Genomic DNA, 6,970 nt, shown 5'->3' with positions numbered 1-6,970 from the left:
AGGAGGGGAAGAAAGAATGTTGATGCCTTGGCTCTGGAATTATTCTGTGTAAACTTGAATAAGTTATTATATCCCTAAATTTCAGTTTTCTCATCAGTAAAATGGCCATAATAGTGCCTACTTCATGGCCAATGCTTACAAAGCTCGGCGCATAGCAAATCTTAAATAGAGCTGTTACTACCTGCTGCTACTACTAAACTACCACTAAATCGTTCCCAGCAACTACAGCTCCGTAAGTCCACTTGACCCTCAACAGTCCTTTAAACACCTGTTCTATCCCTTAATCTCTTCAACTGCCTAAATTCCAATAATTCAAAATTTCTAGAATTTTTTTGGATTCCCCAAATCCAACAATCCAGACTAGTTTACATCTTGATATGAACATGTTTTCAAAAGGCTTTTCCTTAGTGACTTGTATCTTTGCTTCAAGTTATTATATCCATATGGTATTTTCTTCGTTTTAAAAAATTATTCCTGTCTTCTTTATTGAATTTTCCACTTGCAAATGAGACAAAACAAAAAGAACATATTTTTCTAGAAACAAGTAGTGAATACTTGCTTTCTAGCACAGTAACAAAACAAACAGAAAACTTCCTAAAGACTGCAAACTTAAAATTTACTTTAAAAATACCTATAAAAGAATATTTAAAAATCATCTTTAGTTGTTGAGTAATAATCCCATAATTGGGGATGATAAGTGCCAGTAATTTGGGGTCTTGCTTGGGGACCACTCTTGGCAGTGTGCAAGTCCTTTTCTCTGCCCAAGGCTTGGGTGGGGTGGGGGAGGAGGACCACCAAATGTCAAGTGGGAGGAGCATAACGGATATAACCTGATACATGAAATATCTCGTTTTGGATTGCCTCTCTTTCATGGGGTACAGGTAATTCTACCTTCTCTGTGTCAGGACCATTTTGCTCACTTTAAGGCTTCTGATTTGCCTGCCCAATCCCCAATCACCAGCTTGAATTTTTCCTTCCATCCGCTTCCAACACACCACTTTCTCTCCCAGTTCAAAGCCTGGTTAGTCTTCCTTGTTCTGAGTTCTCCAGCTGGCTCTGAGCAGTGTCCTGTCAATTGACCTCCCATCCCTGTCTGGGAGGTAGGGCAGGCCTTGCAAACACAGCCCAGGGCTTCCAGATAGTCCCCAACTCAGTTCCCTGGCTTTTTACTAAAGGGATGGTTTTTTCCTTAAGCACAATTTTACGCCCGCTATTTGCCTTGGATATTAATGGCTTTTTATTGATAAGCAGCTGTTCACGGTTGAATACAGATCATAAAGTCACATTCATTTCTTGATCAAGCAAAACAAAGCCTTGCAGCTTATAGAGTGACAGTTTTGAACAGATACAGTTGAAAGCAAAGGATTATCTGGTGATAATTTTAAAGGATTGATTTACTGATCTTTCTCTTCTGGAGAATTTTGCTTGTTTTCAAAATAGTACATTTTAATATTATGGAAAACCATAATTTATTTTTTAATATCCATAATCACCATTTAATAGTTAGGATCAATTGCTTAATAGAGAAACCAAAAACCCTGAAGCAGTTTTTAATTTCTTTTCTATTAAAGGAAAATTAACATTCAGTGAAGCATTTAAATAAATATTTTTCATCATAATTATTTCTATCGCATATCTTCAATTAGGAGTGATTTTTGTTGCTAAATACAGGAAGACCCAAGGTTTAAGAATAATTAAGAGTTAACCAAGTCCTTTCAGAAGATTCCTGCCTAGGAATGGAGAAAAATAATCCGTGTCTTTTATTAGAAATGGATTTATATGAAAAAATGGGGTGAACTCTTCACTCATGTTTCAGTGTTGAGGTTCAGCAATGTAATCTCTTGGCACTGTCCATATTGTTATTAGAGCTATAATATAGTTCAGCTATATTATGAGTTAAGTAGACTTGATCTGAGTGCACCTGGCAATCTAATGCCATTTATTATTTCTAATAGTAAATGTGTTGAGAGTCATTCAACCAATGTAACATAACAGTTTATAGCATGATTTGTCTTGTATGTGAATTGAAAATTTAAAATAAAGCAACACTGAATCAACAATGAACGCCTACATTCTGCTACAGGATGACAGACATTGTGGCTTTGATCTTGAACAAGTTTGAGCCTTTTCTCACCTGCAAAATTAGGTTAATAATTCCTGCCTTACCGATTTATTTTGCAAAGTAAGCGGCATAATGTATTTGGAAATGTGTTGGAAACAAAGCAATAAAATCAATGAAAGCTTTTAGGTGTACAGGTTTATCCTCTTCAAGTCTCTAGAATCTTCTTTTAGTTCACAGCAAGGAATAGTGTTTCCAAGAGAAACAGAGGTGAATTTACTGTCATCAGCAAGCAGAAATAGACATATTTATTAGTAACACATTAAAAAGGGGGAAAGAGGAGGGAACACTGAGCTTTGAAGCTACTCTCTGAGGTCACCCCCCTCCCCCACCTCCTTTGCCTCCTTTGCTTTAAAGACATAGGGTGAAAGAGCAGCTAGTAGAACAAAAGCAGCTACAACCCTACCCTTCCCTCTCCATGCTTTTTCTCACTACTCACTGGATATTTTTCTCATAATAGTATCTGTTGCCAAATTTTGCCCATTTTTTCTTCTCAGTGTCTATTATTTTAGCACACCAGGGTTATCATAATGATCTTCAATCCTCTCATTCAGCTCAGCACTTCACTGCACGATTAATAGAAATATTTTTCAAGCACATACTTCTTCATGCTACCGCTCCTGTTCAAAATAGAGATTTGTTGTTGTCCATTAACGCAGATTCACTTAGGAAGATACATGTCTTGATTTTTTGTGTTTTGTTTTGTTTTGGCCACACTGCTCTGCTTGTGGCATCTTAGCTCTCCATCTGGTGCCCCCTGCTGTGGAAGCACTGAGTCTTACTCACTGAACCGCCAGGGAAATCCCTTGACTGTTGCTTTTTAATCTCTTAATTTCGAAGTGCTGCTCTCAGATCCTTCTCTGACCACCCCCGGCCCTTTAAAATATTAGATGCATCAGCAGTTCTTGTTAAAGATATTTGTCTGTATATGATGTACATTTCATACAGTGAAAATTACTCCTCCTCACAATGAAATATGTATTTCTTGCTCTAATTTTTATTTGAAATTAAACCCTTTATAAGTGAGAATTAAATCCATATTATAATCATCCTAGAAGTTTTCAGTATAGAGTCCTTAATTTGTTTATTTTCTCTCTTCCTGGGGAGAATTTACATGTATGAAGGATCATCTGCTTAAATACATAAATTTCTCTGATGAAAACCAGGGGATAATACTCTTGCCACATAGCCAGACACACTCATAAGTATCTTGCCCAAAAGGAATTATTTTTTTCTGTGCATAGGCACAGAGCCCATTACCACGGCAACCGTAACTAGTGGTCTTTAACTGGGTGTGAATTTTATACACTGTTATTTGAAATGTTAAGGCAGTAAGTCAGGATAAAGTGCAATTTCCATAATATTTTGGTAGGATTTCTTTATCTCAGAAATCTTACAGAGGAAAAGTTTCATCATGCTGTCTATTCATTTGCTTTATTAAACAGTTTACTCAACACTTACCATGGGCACACGGTGTGTTAAGCATGTTAGAGGAGTCAAAAGGACACACAGCCCTTAACTGAGAGGAATTTCTCTAGTAAAATCGGCTTGTCAAGGGTAAACAGAATTCCTGGAAGAACAGTTTTTCCCAAGGAGCTTTCTAGTTTTAGCATGATCTGATTATAATAACTAAAGTAGTGTATCATAGCCTGCGAGTAGTGTGGTAAGAGGTTTGTAGCTGGGCAGACTGCCTGAAAGTAGTAAAGTATCAATACCTACTATAACCCTGACATCAGGCCCCTTCTTTTTTGGTCTTACACATTGAGTCTGTAGCTACTGTCTGTGGAGGCAAAGTTGGCAGGGATAAATCTTTGTTTCTTTCGCTGGAGATTGGACACTTCTTGTCAGCTGGTACCAACCTGAGGAAGCTGAAAATGCCCACTGATGAAAATGAAAGAAGGGTGTGACCTTCCAGTGGTTTCTGATGGGTTTCCCAAACCAAATACAACATGGATTCAGATCAAGGTTTCAGCATCTCTGTTTTGGAGGATACAGATAATACCTTCAAAGATGTATGAGCTATTTGATAGAATTTCCTTGCCCTGGAATTGTATCTACCCACCTTCCCCTGTAGGAAGGATGAATTCCCTGTTCTCTTATTCCTTTCATGTTTTGCCACCTCAGGAATCTGATGAAACCAGGATATATATGTTAGGATTAGGACTCTGGCTGAGTAGCAGTGAAACCCTGAAAGAGCAAAGGCTGATATTCTCAGAGGCCCAAACTCTTCAGCTGAGTTCTCTATACACTCCTCAAAGGGACTGACATTTATTTTCCTGGTGCCAGGAGGCATCTTGCTCCATTAGGTGGGAAAAACAGGAAAGGATGAAGAAGGGCAAAGGGATGCAAATGGCCATCTTTTAAGGAAAGTTCCTAGAATATGCTACAAGATTATTTCTGTTTATAAAAACTCACTGTACAGAAGTTGGTCACTTCTCACTGCACTCACTGCTGAGAAATAGTCTTTGCTCTTTGCGGCCCTGTGCCTGGCCAATGATTGTAATAATCAACACATTGTGTTCATTACATGCTAGGCACTGTTCTGATGCAATAAGAAGCCTTATGGTTTATTGGGCCAGTGAAGGACATAATATAGGCAACATTATGGTCATAACAATAATAGGAGTGGCTACCTTTTTCTGAGAATTTACCACTGGGTTAAGTGCCTTATATATGACATAATCAATCCTCAAATACCATACTGCAAGGTAGATATTTTCCACATTTTATAGGTGAAGATACCGAAAATAAAGACTAAGAACTTGCCTGAGGGCATAGAGGTGGTAAAATATAAACTTAGAATTTGAACAGGAATTTGGACTTAAATATGTTTTTCTAAAAACTCTCTTCACAGTGAAACACTTTCTCCTGCTTGGGGAAAAGTGGGAGGCAATTAAACGTTGGAGCTGGGATCTGGAGCTAGATTTGAATCCCAGCTTTATAATTAAAAACTCTGTGAACTGGGGCATTTAATTTAATCTTTTTAGGTTTTGTTTCCTCATATGGAGAAGGGGATAATATCGTCACAGCATCAATGTTAAGGAAAGAGTCCACGTAGAACACTCAGTGTAGTAAGGGTGTGGTAAATCTTTAACTATTGTTACTGTTGTTATTATTAGCAGTCGTACTAGTAGTACTTTAGCTAGCATTCTTTGGGATAAAATGGAGAAGAGGTAAAAGTAGGTGTACCACCTAGAAATCATTGCGATGATCAGAAGGTGATGGAGCTGAGAAAAGAGTAGAGATAATAGTACAAGATATAAATGTTTCACTTATCAGAAATACAGGAAGATATTCTTATTACCACCTTATTTTCTGTTCCTTACATTGACCAAAAGAGGAACATGGTATTTATGAATTTTTCAGATCCTGGAGAAACAGTGCTAACACAAAAAGTATTTTTTAATGACTTGCTCAACAGCTAAATACCCACTTGTTACATTTAGAAGTATTTTAAAAAATTAAAAACAAATTTCTAAGACAGGATTGTTCAGAGAAACACTATTTAAAAACAAAAGGGGGGGGGGGTGGCCAGCTTGTGAATGAAGGCAATGTGAGGCCATACTGCCCATGGATTTTTAACAATTAGGCATTTTAAAAAGTAGTAGTTAAAATTGTAATTTTTCTGACATAAATAATTATGGGTATGTATTATAATAACTTAAGAAAAATTTAAAAGTAGACAGCCAGAAATCTAAAGAAGTTAAATCAGGAAGTTTTTAACAAAGTCTGTCACTAAGAAGCAAAATTTTAGAAATTCCTTTTATTCTTAAATGACTTGTATTAATGAAGCCCAGTCCCCTTAAAACTGAGTTCCCTGCAGAGTTTATAGTTAATCTCTCTATCCAGAACTTTATTCCCTTTCTTGTCCCACCCATGTTCCCCTCAGCATTGAGAAGAATGAAAGAAAAAGGGGGACTGAAACCAGGCAGGACCCTGTGGGGCCTTCCCAGGTACAAAAGCCCCTCCATGTCCCCCATTTCTTATTTGTAGAAAAAAGGCTTTAGTCTCCTAGGCCTTTGCTAAGTTCCAAAGAGCAGACTGGAGCAGTTAATAATTAGAACAACAGAGTCACAAAACTCCTAGTTCCTCCTGAAGGAATATAAATAACAGTCTGATGCATATCTATGAGTTGTTCGGTAAAAACTAAGACCCCACCCAGTGGAGGATGGTGACTACATGCTAACCACAAGCATGTAGACCCAGGACTGACTGAAGCCATCAACCAATGAGATTCCAGAAACATCACCTCACCACCAACCAATGAACTAGAATGTGCATGAGCTGATCAGCATCCTAGGACCTTTTCCCCTAACCCTTGCTTAAAAGGCACTGGGGATCTCCCTGTGTTATGCACCAGCTTCCCACTAGCTATCTGTTTTACATTTGGTAGTGTATGAGATCAACTCGATGATGGGTGATGACTTAGAGGGCTGAGGTAGGGAGGTTGGGAGGGAGGGGATATGGGGATATATGTATAAATACAGCTGATTCACTTTGTTGTACAGCAAAAACTGGCACAACAGTGTAAATCAATTATATTCCAATAAAGAGCTTTAAAAAATAAAATAAAATAAAATAAAGTAAAATAAAATTGTGGCAAAAAAAAAAAGCCACTGTGGAGTTTGGGAGTCTTTTGAGTGTGAGCTACCCTTTTTCTTTGCTTGGTGCCCTGCAAATAAATCCTTACTTTGCAGCAAACATCCCCTGTCAGAGTCTGGCTTTCTATGCTGCAGGCCCACAAGCCCTTGCTCTGTTACATTAGAAAAGTTCTTCATTAAAAATCTTTGGAAAACTTTTGACAAAAATTTTCCAGTGGACTGAATTAAAACTTGAGGTAAGGGAAGACTA

The sequence above is a fragment of the Hippopotamus amphibius genome, chromosome 5 (assembly GCF_030028045.1).
Source record: "Hippopotamus amphibius kiboko isolate mHipAmp2 chromosome 5, mHipAmp2.hap2, whole genome shotgun sequence".
In the NCBI taxonomy this organism is placed as follows: Eukaryota; Metazoa; Chordata; class Mammalia; order Artiodactyla; family Hippopotamidae; genus Hippopotamus; species Hippopotamus amphibius.
This window is presented reverse-complemented; position numbering follows the sequence as displayed.